The 18,365-nt window shown below is 50.3% G+C and overlaps 1 protein-coding gene across 8 annotated transcripts in view; it reads left to right on the top strand.

Moving 5' to 3' along the window:
• Nucleotides 1–18,365, top strand: part of DNM3 (dynamin 3) — a 335,748-nt gene that overhangs the window by 224,442 nt on the left and 92,941 nt on the right. The gene's annotated exons all lie outside the window — the stretch shown is intronic.

Here is an 18,365-nt window from a genome sequence, read left to right as displayed (position 1 = left end):
AGTGACCTCATTACTTAAGTCTGTCTGAGCTTCTGGTTTCAATGTAGCCAAGGGCCACACTAGCATGGATTCCAGTGCCAGGGCAGAATCCCAGTACAGGGTGCCAGTGGTAATTAAGGCTTACGTTAGACCTATGGATATTCCATTTTCTAAATAAGTTTCCATCAGAAGAAGCCTTTGTAATTTTTGACAGATTTACAGTAATTGCATTCCCCTCTTCATGATGGAACTCCCTGGGGACTGGGTCAATAGCAGGATTTTCTTATTTGATACTTGGGCAGTTTGAGCTTGTGGAAAAACTCTTCGGTATTATTTTCTGTCTTCACTGGTATTTTCAGCACCTTCCAATTGAGTATCCTCTGTAGATCTAGGGGGAGATTTCTAAAGGCACAAATAGACTTTCAGTAGGACTTGGGAGGCTTAACTGCCTTTGTGCCTTTGAAAATTGCCCCTTAATGTGTAGTTTACCTTTCCTTACATAAGAACATAAGAAAGGCCGTACCGGGTCGGACCAAAGGTCCATCTAGCCCAGTATCTGTCTACCGACAGTGGCCAATGCCAGGTGCCCCTGAGGGAGTGATCCTAACAGGCAATGATCAAGTGATCTCTCTCCTGCCATCCATCTCCATCCTCTGACGAACAGAGGCTAGAGACACCATTCTTACCCATCCTGGCTAATAGCCATTTATGGACTTAGCCACCATGAATTTATCCAGTCCCCTTTTAAACATTGTTATAGTCCTAGCCTTCACAATCTCCTCAGGTAAGGAGTTCCACAAGTTGACTGTGCGCTGCGTGAAGAAGAACTTCCTTTTATTTGTTTTAAACCTGCTGCCTATTAATTTCATTTGGTGACCCCTAGTTCTTGTATTATGGGAATAAGTAAATAACTTTTCCTTATCCACTTTCTCAACATCACTCATGATTTTATATACCTCTATCATATCCCCCCTTAGTCTTCTCTTTTCCAAACTGAAGAGTCCTAGCCTCTTTAATCTTTCCTCATATGGGACCCTCTCTAAACCCCTAATCATTTTAGTTGCTCTTTTCTGAACCTTTTCTAGTGCTAGAATATCTTTTTTGAGGTGAGGAGACCACATCTGTACACAGTATTCAAGATGTGGGCGTACCATGGATTTATATAAGGGCAATAATATATTCTCCGTCTTATTCTCTATCCCCTTTTTAATGATTCCTAACATCCTGTTTGCTTTTTTGACCGCCTCTGCACACTGCGTGGACATCTTCAGAGAACTATCCACGATAACTCCAAGATCTTTTTCCTGACTCGTTGTAGCTAAATTAGCCCCCATCATGTTGTATGTATAGTTGGGGTTATTTTTTCCAATGTGCATTACTTTACATTTATCCACATTAAATTTCATTTGCCATTTTGTTGCCCAATCACTTAGTTTTGTGAGATCTTTTTGAAGTTCTTCACAATCTGCTTTGGTCTTAACTATCTTGAGTAGTTTAGTATCATCTGCAAACTTTGCCACCTCACTGTATCCCCTTTCTCTAGATCATTTATGAATAAATTGAATAGGATTGGTCCTAGGACTGACCCTTGGGGAACACCACTAGTTACCCCTCTCCATTCTGAGAATTTACCATTAATTCCTACCCTTTGTTCCCTGTCCTTTAACCAGTTCTCAATCCATGAAAGGACCTTTCCTTTTATCCCATGACAGCTTAATTTACGTAAGAGCCTTTGGTGAGGGACCTTGTCAAAGGCTTTCTGGAAATCTAAGTACACTATGTCCACTGGATCCCCCTTGTCCACATGTTTGTTGACCCCTTCAAAGAACTCTAATAGATTAGTAAGACACCATTTCCCTTTACAGAAACCATGTTGACTATTGCTCAAGAGTTTGTTTTTCTATGTGTCTGACAATTTTATTCTTTACTATTGTTTCAACTAATTTGCCCGGTACAGTTCATTAACTGTTTCACTCTGTAGTGGTGTGAATGGATTATTCTCCCATCAAAGCGTTTGCACATCAGTCTGGCTGATGGTGCACCCATTTTGAAGTAATTTGCTCCTCTCCCCAGCTCCCCTCCTCCTCCTCTTCCACAAGTACTACTGTCCAGCTCCCCGGAGTCCACTGCTCTGGCTTCTTATAACATCATCTTAATTTCCCTCTATGTATCGCCGCCACCGCCCCCACTGCTCCTGCTTTCACTAGCCACCCACTCCATCTGACGTTCCCAACTCTGATCCGCCTGCTATTTGTTGCTGCTCACATGTGCATGCAGCCCGTAGTTTTCTCTCCTCATACCAAGCTGCCACTCCAGCACCACCAACCCAATGGCTCGGAGTTCATTACCTTTCCACACCCCTCCCACACCCAGCTGGGTTTTTAGGGAAGATTTTAAACAAATTATTTCAGGAATAAGTAATGGAATAAAAATGGGTCAAATACCAATCCATAGGCAGCTCACTGGATACCTGTCAACCAGCTAATACTTTGCCATTGGTTGTTTCCTTTTTCATGATCCTTCAGTCAGTTGTCTGTCCGTGCAACACAACTCAGCTTGCCTTGCCGCCGGCACAATGCTCTGGGCAGCGGGGCTCTTGCAGAGCTGCGGCCTGACCCGGTGCTCTGTACCGCACGGTGGCGTGGATGGCTCCAGCTGGGTGGCACGGCTGCCTGTCCTGGTGCTCTGGGCGGTGTGGCTGTTGCGCCGCCAGCCACCAGTGCTCCAGACAGCGTGGTAGGGGGGGTTGGATAGAGGGCAGGGGAGTTCAGGGTGGTGGTCAGGGGGCGGGGGTGTGGATAGGGGGCAGGGCAGTCAGAGGGCGGGAACAGGGGATTGGATGGGGTAGGGGTCCAGGGGGGAGGCAGTCATGAATGAGAAGAGGGGTTGGATTGGGCGGTGGGGGACAGTCAGGGGCAGGGGTTCCGGGGGCGATCAGGGGACAGGGAGGGCTGGATGGGGGAGAGGTCCTGGGGCGGGGCCATCAGAAAACAGGGGGGTTGGATGGGGCAAGAGTCCCCAGGGGCCCGTCAGAGGGTGAGAAGCAAGGGGGGTCGGATAGGGGCGGGGGCCAGGCCACGCCACGCCTGGCTGTTTGGGGAGGCACAGCCTCCCCTAACCGATCCTCCATACAATTTCAGAAATCCAGTGCAGCCCTCAGGCCAAAAATTTTGCCTGTCCCTGATCTAGACCATCCCTGACAGGTGTTTGTCTAACCTGCTCTTAAAAATCTCCAGTGACTTTTGAGACTCCACAACTTCTCTAGGCAGTTTATTCCATTGTTTAAGCACCCTGACAGTTAAGAAGTTTTTCCTAATGTCCAACCTAAACCTCCCTTGCTGCAATTTAAGCCCTTTGCTTCTTGTCCTATCCTCAGAGGTTAAGAAAAACATTTTTTTCTTCCTCCTCCTTGTAACAACCTTTTACATACAGTTGAACCCTGTTATGTCGCCGGCCTAGGGTTTGCCAAAAAGCGTTGAGATAACCGATGATTGAGATAATTGGCCGGGCGGGCGGGTGGGGACCGGGGAAGCGGGGCCGGGCGGACGGGCGGGCGGGGACCGGGGAAGCGGGGCCGGGCGGGCGGGCGGGTACGCTGGGAACCGCGGGCTGGGGAGCCGGGAGCGGGCGGCCGGGAAGCGGGCGGGCGGCAGGCGGCGGGACCGGGTATGCGGGCCGGGCGGGCGGGCGGCAGGCGGCGGCGGCGGGACCGGGAAGCGGGCCAGGCGGGGACGGGGCGGCGGGCCGGGCGGACGGGCGGGCTGGGACGCGGGCTGGGCGGCTGGGAGCGGGCGGCTGGGGACACGGTGGGTCGGGACGCTGGGGAGCCAGGGGTCGGGGACATGGGGTGCCGGGCGGCCGGGGACGCGTGGCGGGAGCCGGGCGGCTGGGGACGCGGGGCCAGGGCAGGAGTCGCGCGGCTGGGGACGCGGGGCCAGGGCAGGAGTCGCGTGGCCGGGGAGGGATGCGGCAGGAGCCGGGCAGGGCCGCTGCCGGAGTTAGTAGTTTACCGGTAAGTGGCAAATTCGGCGCTCTTCTGTGCTCGAGATATTAGGGTTCGGCGAGATTAAAGAATCGACATAACCGATGAGAAACCGATAAGACAAAGAGGGAGTTTGGCGGTTCCACTTCTAAAATGTCGACTTAATACGATTGGCAAGTTAACCGAGGTCGAGATAAATGGGTTCGACTGTACTTGAAAACTGCTATCATGTCCCCTCTCAGTCTTCACTTTTCCAGACTAAACAAACCCATTTTTTTCTGTCTTCCCCCATAGGTCATGTTTTCTACACCTTTAATCATTTTTGTTGCTCTTCTCTGGACTTTCTCCAGTTTGTCCATATCCTTCCTGAAATGTGGTGCCCAGAACTGGACACAATACTTCAGTTGAGGTCTAATCAGCGCGGAGTAGAGCGGAAGAATTACTTCTTCTGTCTTGCTTACAACACTCCTGCTCATACATCCCAGAATGATGTTTGCTTTTTTTGCAACAGCGTTACACTGTTGATGGATATTTAGCTTGTGCTCTACTATGACCCCCAGATCCCTTTCTGCCATACTCCTTCCTAGGCAGTCATTTGCCATTTTGTATGTGTGCAACTGATTGTTCCTTCCTAAATCGAGTACTTTGCATTTATCCTTATTGAATTTCATCCTATTTACTTCAGGCTGTTTCTGCAGTTTGTCCAGATCATTTTGAATTTTAATCCTATCCTCAAAAGCACTTGCAACCCCTCCCAGCTTGGTATGGTCTGCAGACTTTATAAGTGTATGCTCTATGCCACTGTTTCTCAAACTGGGGTCGCCGCTGGTGTTGGGAAAGCCCCTGGCGGGCCGGGCCAGTTTGTTTACCTGCCCCGTCCGCAGGTCTGGCCGATTGCGGTTCCCACTGGCCACGGTTTGCTGCTCCAGGCCAATGGGAGCTGCTGGAAGTGGCGTGGACTGAGGGACTTACTGGCCGCCGCTTCCAGCAGCTCCCATTGGCCTGCAGCAGAAAACCGCAGCCAATGGGAGCTGCAATCAGCTGGACCTGCGGATGGGGCAGGTAAACAAACCGGCCTGGCCCGCCAGGGGCTTTCCCTACACAAGCGGCGACCCCAGTTTGAGAAACAATGCTCTATGCCATTATCTAAATCATTGATGAAGATATTGAACAGAATCTGACCCAGTACTGATCCCTGCGGGACCCCATTAGTTACGCTCTTCCAGCATGACTGTGAACCACTGATAATTACTCTCTAGGAACAGTTTTCCAACCAGTTTTGCACCCACCTTATAGTAGCTCCATCTAGGTTTCATTTCCCTAGTTTGTTTATGAGAAAGTCATCTGGGACAGTATTAAAAGCTTTACTAAAGTCAAGATATACCACGGCTACTGCTTCCCCACTATCCACAAGCCTTGTTACCCTGTCAAAGAAAGCTATCAGGTTGGTTTGACATGATTTTTTTTTGACAAATCCATGCTAACTGTTACTTATCACCTTATTCTCTTCTAGATGTTTGCTAATTGATTGCTTAATTATTTGCTCCATTATCTTTCCAGGCTAGTGAAGTTAAGTTGACTGGTCTGTAAGTCCCTGGGTTGTCCTTATTTCTCTTTTTATAGATTGGCACTATATTCACCCTTTTCCAGTCCTCTGGAATCTCTCCCATCTTACATGACTTTTTGAAGATAATCACTAATGGCTCAGATATCTCAGTCAGCTCCAATCAGAATACTCTTATTTGGTAGAGAGCTTTGCATGTCAGTTAAAGAGAATTGGAAAAGATCCCTTATGAGTATAACCTCTCAGGCAAGTCTTGTCTTTCTTTGTGCCTCGGTCAACAGTAGATTAGTATTCACATAAGGTCGGAAATGGAAGAATTAATAAGTGGGCAGCTCTCTTCTAGTGTAGTATCTCATCTTAAGTGTCCATCAGGCCAAATATTAGAGGGGTAGCCGTGTTAGTCTGGATCTGTAAAAGCAGCAAAGAGTCTTGTGGCACCTTATAAACTAACAGACGTTTTGGAGCATGAGCTTTTGTGAGTGAGTACCCACTTCGTCGGATGCATGTAGTGGAAATTTCCAGGGGCAGGTATATATAAGCAAGCAAGAAGCAGGCTAGAGATAACGAGGTTAGTTCAATCATAGTTAGAGTTACTATGGTGCAGTGTGCAGTTACTGGTGAGAATATGCACATTAACACCACCCTATACCGAAAACCTACCGACCGCTGTGTCTACCTTCATGCCTCCAGCTTCCATCCCGGGCACACCACACGATCCATTGTCTACAGCCAAGCACTGAGGTACAACCGTATCTGCTCTAACCCCTCAGACAGAGACCAACACCTACAAAATCTCCATCAAGCATTTTCAAAACTACAATACCCGCATGAGGAAATAAGGAAACAGATCAACAGAGCTAGACGTGTACCCAGAAGCCTCCTACTGCAAGACAAACCCAAGAAAGAAACCAACAGGACTCCACTGGCCATCACATACAGTCCCCAGCTAAAACCCCTCCAACACATCATCAGGGATCTACAACCCATCCTGGACAATGATCCCACACTTTCACAGGCCTTGGGTGGCAGGCCAGTCCTCGCTCACAGACAACCTGCCAGCCTGAAGCATATTCTCACCACTGCACACTGCACCATAGTAACTCTAACTCAGGAACCAATCCATGCAACAAACCTCGATGCCAACTCTGCCCACATATCTACACCAGCGACACCATCACAGGACCTAACCAGATCAGCAACACCATCACCGGTTCATTCACCTGCACGTCCACCAATGTAATATACGCCATCATATGCCAGCAATGCCCCTCTGCTATGTACATTGGCCAAACTGGACAGTCTCTACGGAAAAGGATAAATGGACACAAATCAGATATTAGGAATGGCAATATACAAAAACCTGTAGGAGAACACTTCAACCTCTCTGGCCACACAATAGCAGACCTTAAGGTGGCCATCCTGCAGCAAAAAAACTTCAGGACCAGACTTCAAAGAGAAACTGCTGAGCTTCAGTTCATCTGCAAATTTGACACTATCAGCTCAGGATTAAACAAAGACTGTGAATGGCTTGCCAACTACAAAACCAGTTACTCCTCTTGGTTTTCACACCTCAGCTGCTAGAAGAGGGCCTCATCCTCCCTGATTGAACTAACTTCGTTATCTCTAGCCTGCTTCTTGCTTGCTTGCTTATATATACCTGCCCCTGGAAATTTCCACTACATGCATCCGACGAAGTGGGCATTCACCCACGAAAGCTCATGCTCCAAAACGTCTGTTAGTCTATAAGGTGCCACAAGACTCTTTGCTGCTTTCATCAGGCCAAAACCACTCACAAACTGATGGTCAATATTCAAAATAGTTAAGGGTTATTGTAGTGTTGATACAAATTCAAATTTGTAGTTGTCAAGACTGTTGACTAGAAGAAAAGCTTCAGAAATGTCATAAAATTTACAAAGTGGGTGAAGTAATTTATTTTATTGGATCAACTTCTGTTGGTGAGGGAGACAAGCTTTCAAGCCACACAGAGATCTTCAGGTCTGGGAAACTTACTCAGAGTGTCACAGCTAAATACAAGATGAAAAAGATTGTTCAGTATAAGTAGTTAACACATATTTCAAGGGACCATTCAAGATGAAGTGGCCCATTAACACCCATCCAGTCATAGGGAGGAAAGGGGGAAGAAGCAGTTGGCGGGGGGGAGGTGTAAATGGGTTACAGGTTATTTTAAAAAGCCATAAATCCGGTGTCTTTATTAAGACCATGAGTTTTAGTGTCTATCAAACTTATGAATTTAAGCTCCCAGCCTTGTCTTTTGAAAGTGTTGTGCAGGTTTCCTTGGAGGATGAGGACTGATAGGTCAGATATGGAGTGATCGTGTTGTGACAGGTGTTTACCCCAGATGATGTAGTGATTTTGTCTTTTATCATTTTTCTGTGTAAGTTCATTCAAGAGCATAGTGATTGTCTTGTTCTTCTTCGAGTGCTTGCTCATATGCATTCCAATTAGGTGTGCACGCGCTGCGTGCACGTTTGTCGGAAGACTTTTTACCCTATCAGCACTCAGTGGGTCGGCTGGGCGCCCCCTGGAGTGGCGCCGCTATAGCGCCAAATATATACCCCTGCCGACCCATCCGCTCCTCAGTTCCTTCTTACCGCCCGTGTTGGTCGTTGGAACTGTGGAGCGCAGCTTAGCTGTCCTCCACTTCCCTAGCTTTTCACTAGTTTTTCCTATAGTTATAGTGTATATAGTTCAGTCTTCGTGTTATAGTTAACTTTTATTGTTTTTTTAGTAATAGTGTAAATAGTTGAGAGGGGTTGGGGCTTAGCCCTTTTCTCCCTCGCCCGGTGCCGGGCCCATGCCCGGCTTGCTGGGGTTCAAACAGTGCTCGACCTGCCGTAGGCCGATGCCCACAGGAGACCCGCACAGCTGCTGTCTTAGGTGCCTCGGGGAATCCCATTTGGCGGACAAGTGCTGCATTTGCAAGGCTTTTAAGCCCCGAACAAAGAAGGAGCAGGACATTCACCTTAGGCAGCTCCTAATGGAAGCGGCACTCCTCCTGCACTGACTTCGCAGCCGGCACCGGAAACAAGTTTTCCTCTGCACCGGGAACCTCCGGCACCGCAAAGACCCCGCACCAGCCGTTGTCTCATCCACGGCACCGGTCACTCTTCCCACAGGGGAAGAAGCGCAAGACTCCTGCAGCACCCGCGTCTGGGGCGCAGTCTGAGCGCGCACCGAGAGCGAATTGCCCGGCACCTTCATCTGCCGCGGCACCGCCCATGACTGCACCGTCGATTCCGGCCTCTCAGGGGCCGTTGAGTCCGGTGCCCGTTGACTCCCCGGCACCCGCCGCGGTAGAGCTTATTGTGCCCTCTACGCCGGAGACTTTTGCAACGGCGAGAGACCTGATTGCCCTCACGGACTCAGGACCGCCTCAGCCCCCGGCACCGCCGGTGCGGGCCCCTCGGTCTCTAGGCAAGCCAGCCATGATGAGGCACCCCTCGCAGGGCACCGTCGAGCGCCGACGCTCCGGGTCGCGCTCCTGTGGACTATCGAGATCCGGCCGCCGATCACGGTCACGGCACCGTTCCCAGTCCCGGTACCGCTACCCATCAAGGCACCGGTCCTATTCACGGCACCGATCACGGTCCCGCTCTCCGTCCCGGTGCTCCCGGCACCGATCCCGGCACCGTGTCTCCCATAGCAGGTCGAGACGCAGGGACTCTAGGCATCGGTCGACCTCCCAGCACCGCGCTGGTAGTAGGTCCCGATCTCCGTCGCGGTACCGCTATGACTCCCGGCACCGCTCTCTGCTGCGACGTACAGCGCAGGGCCGCTCTGCCTATGCAGACCCGCCCTATTCAAGCACGGCTCCGCCATGGCCGTCCAGGCACACCTCGGCCTCGTCTCACGCCGGCTCTGCCTATTATGGGGACTCAGACAATAATAGCAGGGGTTCCCAGAGACATCACGCCTCGGACCACGCACCGCAGCAGTGGCCCTTCTGGACGCCTTGGGCGTACCATCAGGCCCAAGGCGAGCCCACAGTACCACCTCACCCGGTGGCTGCAGAGCATCGCATGCCAGAGGCGACGATTAGCAAGCCTTCAGTGACCGATACTGAAGACGTTTCGGTGCCGGTTCTGGAGGCCCAAGCCTCTCCGACTCCAGATGTTGCCCAGGACCAGGAGCCACTTGTTCCGGGCCTTTCCTCTTCCTCTTCCCCGGATGAGGCAGTGGCTGGCACATCCGCATCTGGTCCACCTCCGATCGACCTTCGTTCGCTTCAGGACCTCCTCCGGCATGTTGCACAAAATATCAACTTGCCCGCCGAGGAAGTCCCAGAGGCGGAGGATCCGGTCGTTGATATTTTGACAGCGGAGGCCCCTGTGGTGCTCCCCTTTATTTGCACAATCCAGGCCAGAGCAGACACCATCTGGCAATCCCCGGCGTCTATCCAACCGACCGCCAGAGGAGTTGAGCGCAAATACATGGTGCCCTCCCAGGGCTACAAGTACTTGTATGTGCACCCCCCTCCCTCCTCATTGGTCGTGCAATCGGTTAATGACAGGGAGCGCCATGGACAGCAGGCCCCCGTACCGAAATCTAGGGAGGCCAGATGTATGGACCTCTTGGGCCGCAAGGTCTATTCTGCAGGGGGCCTCCAACTGCGAGTAGCGAACCAGCAGGCCCTGCTAAGCAGGTACAATTATAACACCTGGCAGTCAGTGAGCAAGTTCTCTGAGCTCATGCCTCAGGACTCCAGACAAGAGTTTTCAGCATTGTCGGAGGAAGGCAAAAAGGTGGCCCGTACCTCGCTCCAGGCCTCGCTGGACACTGCAGACTCGACTGCTCGTACGGTCGCATCCGGTATAGCGATGCGACGTATTTCGTGACTTCAGGTGTCGGGCCTGCCACCTGAGCTCCAGTATACGCTTCAGGACCTACCATTCGATGGCAAGGGCCTATTTTCTGAAAAGACGGATTCCAGGCTTCAAAGTCTGAAAGACAATCGGGTGATTATGCGTTCCCTTGGGATGCATACCCCCCAGACTCAAAGGCGGCCCTTCCGCCCTCAGCCTCAGCATCCTTACCCCCCACCAAGACTGAGGCAGGACTTTGCGAGGCGTTGAAGTCGCTATACGCGCAGACGACAGTCCGGACCTCAAGGGGGCAACAACAATTCCGGCTCCGCTAAACCACCCGCGGGCCTGAAACCAAACTTTTGAGCGTGCGCCCGAGAGCAGCGTACCGATGACCTCCGAGGACCCATTTTTGTTTTACAACCGTCTTTCCTTTTTCCTCCCTGCGTGGTCCCGCATCACTTCCGATCGTTGGGTCCTTCGCACGGTGGAACTGGGATACCACCTTCAGTTTCTTTCAACTCCACCCTCCCACTCCCCTTCCTCGTCCCTCTTCAGGGACCCCTCTCATGAGCAACTCCTCTTGCAGGAGGTACGCCAGCTCCGCACCATCGGAGCTATAGAGGTGGTACCAGAGGGCTCAAGGGGCAAGGGGTTTTATTCCCGTTACTTTCTAATCCCCAAGGCAAAAGGGGGTCTCCGACCTATCCTGGACCTGCGAGGCCTGAACAAGTACCTGAAAAAGTCAAGTTTCGCATGGTATCCCTGGGGACCATCATCCCTTCCCTGGATCCCGGAGATTGGTACGCGGCTCTCAACATGAAAGACGCATATTTCCATATTTCTATATACCCACCGCACAGACGGTATTTGCGGTTTGTGGTGGGCCGCCAGCACTTTCAGTTTACAGTCCTCCCCTTCGGCCTCTCCGCGGCCCCGCGGGTGTTTACAAAGTGCATGGCAGTAGTCGCAGCCTTCCTCCGCCGCCGCCGAATTCATGTCTTCCCATACCTTGACGATTGGCTAATTCGAGGAACCTCGGCCGCGCAAGTGACCACGGCAGTGGACATCATCAAGGACATGTTCGCCCGTCTAGGACTCTTGCTCAACGTAGGGAAATCCACCCTAGTACCTACGCAGAGAATAGAGTTCGTCGGGGCATTGCTAGACTCCACTCTCGCAACAGCCAGTCTGTCCTTGCCTCGCTTTCACTCGATTGTCTCTCTCATTCAGACGCTACAGGACTTTCCGACAACCTCAGCGCGCTCTTGCCTCCACCTCCTCGGCCACCTGGCAGCATGCACGTTCGTGACAAAGCACGCCAGGCTGCGCATGAGGCCCCTTCAAACTTGGCTCGCCTCGACGTACCGTCCAGGCAGAGATGCCATAGACATGATACTCACCATTCCACCGAGTGTCCTCACCTCCCTCAATTGGTGGAGGTCGCAGTCCCTGGTGTGCTCAGGCCTCCCATTCCATCTGCCGCAACCCTCGGTGTCCTTAACAATGGATGCGTCGTCCCTGGGTTGGGGCGCACATCTGGGGCGACTTCGTACTCAAGCTCTTTGGTCTCCCCAGGAGTTGGCGCTGCACATAAACTTTTGGGAGTTGAAGGCAGTCCGCCTGGCGTGTCAGGCGTTCCAGGCTCAGCTACAGGGTCGTTGTGTCTCGGTCTTCACGGACAACACAACGGCCATGTATTATATCAACAAGCAAGGGGGAACGCGATCCTCCCCCCTCTGTCAGAAGGTGATTATGCTTTGGGACTTTTGCATAGCCCACTCAATAGACCCGGTAGCATCCTTTCTCCCTGGAGTCCGGAACACCTTGGTGGACCAATTGAGCAGATCCTTCCTCACTCACGAGTGGTCCATCCGCCCGGACGTCCTCTATTCGGTCTTCCAAAAGTGGGGGTTTCCCCTCATAGACCTTTTCGCCTCCCGTCAGAACCGGAAGTGCCAGCAGTTTTGCTCCCTGCAGGGTCGCTCCCCGGGCTCCCTCTCGGATGCGTTCCTGCTTCCGTGGAACGATCGCCTCCTTTATGCCTTCCCTCCGTTCCCTCCGTTCCCACTCGTCCACCGAGTCCTCCTCAAGCTCCGCAGAGACAGGGCTCGGCTGATCCTAATTGCTCCAGCGTGGCCGAGGCAACATTGGTACACGCAGTTGCTCGACCTCTCAGTGGCAGATCCGATACCCTTGCCGCTCTATCCAGACCTCATATCCCAGGACTTTGGCAGACTTCACCACCCGGACCTACAGTCCCTCCATCTGACAGCATGGCTGCTCTCTGGCTAAACGAGTCGGAGTTGCGCTGTTCAGACGCTGTACAGCAGGTCCTATTGGGGAGTAGAAAGCCTTCTATGCGAACAACATATCTCGCCAAGTGGAAGCGCTTCTCTTGTTGGTGCGCTCAGCGGGATTTCCTCCCGGATCAGGTGCCCATTCCCATTATCCTGGACTACCTATGGTCCCTTAAGGAGCAGAACCTGTCGGTCTCATCCATTAAAGTGCATATTGCTGCCATTTCCGCCTTCCATCCTGGAGACACAGGCTCTACGGTCTTCTCTCACCATATGGTGTCCAGATTTCGTAGGGGCTTGGAACGTCTGTATCCTCAGGTCAGGAGACCTGCCCCTACTTGGGACTTGAACCTGGTGCTAGCTCGGCTTACGCGTCATCCCTTTGAGCCTTTGGCCACATGCTCGTTGCTGTACCTCTCCTGGAAGACGGCCTTCCTCGTCGCCATTACATCGGCCAGACGAGTTTCAGAGCTTCACGCATTCACTGCAGATCCTCCGTACCTGGTCTTCCATAAGGACAAGGTACAGCTCCGACCGCACCCAGCCTTTCTCCCGAAAGTGGTGTCTGCATTCCATGTCAATCAGGACGTTTTCCTCCCTGTTTTCTTCCCGAAACCACACTCGTCGCGTCGGGAGCAGCAACTGCACACCTTGGACGTCCGCAGGGCTCTCGCATTTTATATTGAGAGAACTAAGCCCTCCCGACGGTCTCCTCAGCTCTTTGTGGCTGTCGCTGACCGCATGAAGGGTATGCCCGTCTCCTCCCAACGAATTTCTTCTTGGGTGACGTCTTGTATCCGGGCAGGCTATGACTTGGCGCAGGTTCCCGCTGGACATCTGACTGCCCATTCCACTCAGGCTCAAGCCTCCTCGGCTGCCTTCCTGGCCCATGTGCCCATTCAAGAAATCTGTAGGGCTGCTACCTGGTCTTCCATCCATACCTTTGCGGCGCATTACGCCTTAGTTCAACGATCTAGAGACGATGCTGCCTTTGGCTCAGCGGTCTTACACTCTGCAACGTCTCACTCCGACCCCACCGCCTAGGTAAGGCTTGGGAATCACCTAATTGGAATGCATATGAGCAAGCACTCGAAGAAGAAGACGGTTACTCACCTTTGTAACTGTTGTTCTTCGAGATGTGTTGCTCATATCCATTCCAAACCCGCCCTCCTTCCCCACTGTCGGAGTAGCCAGCAAGAAGGAACTGAGGAGCGGATGGGTCGGCAGGCGTATATATTCGGCGCTATAGCGGCGCCACTCCAGGGGGCTCCCAGCCGACCCACCGAGTGCTGCTAGGGTAAAAAGTCTTCCGACGAACGTGCATGCGGCGCGCGCACACCTAATTGGAATGGATATGAGCAACACATCTCGAAGAACAACAGTTACAAAGGCGAGTAACCGTCTTTTTCACCCCCATAGTTACTATAGGGGCATGTAGTGCACGGAATGAGTACACCACATATTGTGATAGATACGTGTAGGCATCTATCTTGAAAGGTGTGTTACCAGGGGCGTGATCATTGTAGCAGTGGAGATATGTCTGCAGGTTTTGCATCTGTTGTTCTGGCAGGGTCTGGTGCTGCTTTGAGTTAATGTGTCCTGGTCGGTGGGGAGCTTGTTTCTGATGATGAGCTTGAAGAAGTTGGGGAGTTGTTTGAAGGCCAGAAGAAGGGGTTCAGGAAAGATACACCTTTCAGGATGGGGTTCCCATCGAGTATGGGTTGTAGCTATTTGATGATATCCCGTATAGGTTCCAGTGTGGGATGGTAGGTGAGAACTAGGGGTGTGCGGTCAAAGGCGATTTTGTTTCTGTATTGAAGCAGGTTCTTTTGGGGTATTTGGGTGGCCTGTTCCATGAGGCAATCTAATTCTCTGGTGGAGTGTCCTTGTTTGGGGAAGGCGGTTTTGAGGTATCTCTCCCAGACTTTCTCTTTGGAGCATATTCTGTGATATCTGAATGCCTCGCTGTAGATAACATATTTGTTGGTGTGTTTGGGGTTGTTACTGAAGCTATGAAGGTAAGTAGAAACCCACAGACCACCACACTTCACAAATTCAGTAGCCACTCCGAACACACCAAGAAATCTGTTATCTACAGCCAGACACTCAGATATCAGCTCTTCAGTAACCCAGAACTATTTTAAATGTTGACCATCAGTTTACGAGCGGGTTTGGCCTGATGGACACTTAACAAGTGGTCACTGTACAAAAGATAGGATAAAAGAGATCCACCCACTTATTAATTCTTCCATTTCCTCATGTGAATACTAATATACTCTTAGTTGAGGCACAAGAAAGACAGGCCTTGCCTGAGAGGTTATACCCATTAGGGATTTTCTCAGATCCTCTTTGGTATTCTATAACTGACATGCAAAGCTCTCTACAATAAAAGTAGTTTTACTGACCAAAACCTTTTAGGAATGGTCTCCAAGTGGTTGGTAGTTACTTTTCTACCATTTAGTAATGATGGTCCAATAAAAGATATTATTTCACCCACCTTGTCTCTCTAACATCCTGGGACCCACATGCTTACAGCACCATGGCATACATGAAACTCACCATGAGCCAGGGGTGCCGGAACCAAGGGGGGCCAGGGCCCTCTCACCTTTTGAAAGTGGATGGGTCTGCCCGTCCACCTTTCACCATGGGCCCTGCCTCTCCTCTTTCCCCCAAGGCCCCAGCCCTCAGCCAGGCTGGCAGCTGGAGCCTGGCCGTGAAGGTCAGGCAGCTGTGAGGAGCCGTGGACCTTTCACCTGCCCAGGGTGGGGGAGGGGGGACCTGAGAGCAGCCCCCAGCCCATATCCCCACCTCTCAGATGCTCACCCAGGGCAGGAGCCGGAGTTGGGTCGAGGTAAGAGATTCATGGGCAACTGTGAGGACCGTCCACCTGCCACAGGCAGGTGGGGCAGGGACACAGGCCAGGGAGGGGCTGCTCTTGGGCCCCACCCACCCTGGGCAGGTGGAGGGGCCTGGGCTCCCCGGCCCCGCTCTGGCTTCCAGCTTGGCCGGGGTCAAGGCCTAGGGGGAAGAGGAGGGGCAGGGGTGGGGCAACACAGGGGTTTGGGGGGCCTGGCCCCCCACTTGTGGGAAAGTTCCGCCACCCCTACAGTCAGTTCTCACAATTTCTCTTAGAGTTCCAAATGTCAACAATTAATTAAAATTACTGTGCTTTTGAAAATTATCCAGTCTTCAGGCACCGTTCTCTGGTATTCATTGAGGAGGTGGTAATAGATATTAAATGGTGTACAGTGAAGCAGCCCTGGTAAGGATCTGCGGTGTAGTCTCTTTTAGTGGTAGAGATTACTTCAAGCAGATTGGCTAGTAAAGTGTGCTTCCAACATACCAAATGACTACATCTTTTCCTGTGCTCCATACAGGATAAACACATAAGATACTGGAGCAGAGATCTTTCAGGTCTTTTCTAATGTATTTAAAGTATCCATTGATGAGTGGATTAATGGGAGGGATTTTCAGACATTCACATCAGTGGCCTAACTCTGCTCTTGTTGAAGTCATTGGGAGCTTTACCATTGACTTCAGTGGGAGTGTAGCTAAGCTAAGGCTGAGCACTTCAGAAAACCTGTCTATAGTACATAAATTTTAATATTGCATAAAATTTAATATTAATTTTAATATGCTACATCCATTAAAAATATATATATGTGTTTGGCTTCACCAATTCATGTGTAATACAGCTTTACTATACTAAACCAACTGTAAAAATAGAACCAAAAAAACCCTATAAGGAAGCAGAATAGTTGATTATTAAATAGGTTTAAGGAATGGTTACCAAATTGTCTCTTCTGTCCTTCATACTGTCATGGATATCAGAGCAAGTAGGGAGTGTGATCCAAAAGCACACAATTCTATCATGAGCCAAATATTTGAAGTTAAACCTGCAACACACAGAATCATGGGCCCCAAGTCTGCTCTTGTGGAAAAGACAAATTGTGCATTAATTCCCATTTTGTGGAGCATACGTAAAAATCCATGTTAATGTCAAGAGAACACGCATCTTGTTAGTGCCTTTAATAAAGGATATTTTGGAGCCTGGTTTTATTTGCCTCTGTCTGGTGTAAGTTAATTTTTATGTGTAGCCCTCAAAAACACTTCTGGTTTCTAGTGGTAAACATGTCTTTTATCTTCCTCCCTTTAAACAAATCAAAATGGTTGGGTTGTCAGATTTTTGTTTGCCTCCCTGGGAAATGCTTTGTGGTCAAAATAAATTCTGAGAAGTGTTCTTTTTATTAACGTATCTGTGGCCAAAGAGCACCTAGATACCAGAGTGATAAACACTTTTTAAATCCTTGCAGAGGGACAGAGAAAGAGGATGAACTGAGGAAAAAGGAATCCACTGAAAACTGATTCTGCTGTGAGCTGGAGTGGGGATTATTTTTACACTACCAGAGCATTGTGCATGCACTTATAAATACTGTCTCAAAGGACTAACATTTTTCTCTGTTGTGTGAAACTCCTTTTGTAGAAGATTAACAATCTCTGCAGAAATAGATGTTAGGTGTTGCTCTTGCCCTCCAGAGAACTGTCTTACAGGAACAGAGGTCCCATCGTGTGCTGAGAAGTTCACTACGTTTTGAGAATGAGGAGTACTTGTGGCACCTTAGAGACTAACAAATTTATTTGGGCATAAGCTTTCGTGAGCTAAAATCCACTTCATCGGATGCATGCAGTGGAAAATACAGTAGGAAGATGTATATACACAGAGAACATGAAAAAATGGATGTTGCCATACCAACTCTAATGAGACTAATCAATTAAGGTAGGCTATCATCAGCAGGAGAAAAAAAACTTCTGTAGTGATAATCAGGATGGCCCATTTCAAACAGTTGACAAGAAGGTGTGAGTAACAGTAGGGGGAAAGTTAGCAAGGGGAAATAGTTTTTATTTTGTGTAATGACCCATCCACTCCCAGTCGTTATTCAAGCCTAATTTAATGGTGTTCAGTTTGCTAATTAATTCCAGCTCTGCAGTCTGTTTTTGACTTTTTTTTGTTGGAGAACTGCGACTTTTAGGTCTGTAATTGAGTGACCAAGGAAGTTGAAGTGTTCTCCGACTGGTTTTTGAATGTTATAATTCTTGACATCTGATTTGTGTCCATTTATTCTTTTGCGTAGAGACTGTCCGGTTTGGCCAATGTACATGGCAGAGGGGCATTGCTGGCACATGATGGCATATATCATAGAATCATAGAATCTCAGGGTTGGAAGGGACCTCAGGAGGTCATCTAGTCCAACACCCTGCTCAAAGCAGGGCCAAACCCAACTAAATCATCCCAGCCAGGGCTTTGTCAAGCCTGACCTGAAAAACCTCTAAGGAAGGAGATTCCACCACCTCCCTAGGTAACCCAGTCCAGTTCTTCACCACCCTACTAGTGAAAAAGTTTTTCCTAATGTCCAACCTAAACCTCCCCCTCTGCAACTTGAGACCATTACTCCTTGTTCTGTCATCTTCTACCACTGAGAACAGTCTAGATCCATCCTCTTTGGAACCCCCTTTCAGGTAGTTGAAAGCAGCTATCAAATCCCCCCTCATTCTTCTCTTCTGCAGGCTAAACAATCCCAGTTCCCTCAGCCTCTCCTCATAAGTCATGTGCTCCAGCCCCCTAATCATTTTTTTGCCCTCCGCTGGACTCTCTCCAATTTATCCACATCCTTCTTGTAGTGTGGGGCCCAAAACTGGACACAGTACTCCAAATGAGG

Source organism: Mauremys reevesii, linkage group 8, assembly GCF_016161935.1.
Source record: "Mauremys reevesii isolate NIE-2019 linkage group 8, ASM1616193v1, whole genome shotgun sequence".
Lineage (NCBI taxonomy): Eukaryota > Metazoa > Chordata > Testudines > Geoemydidae > Mauremys > Mauremys reevesii.
Note: the sequence above shows the minus strand (reverse complement) of the source record. Positions and strands in the feature narration are given on the sequence as shown.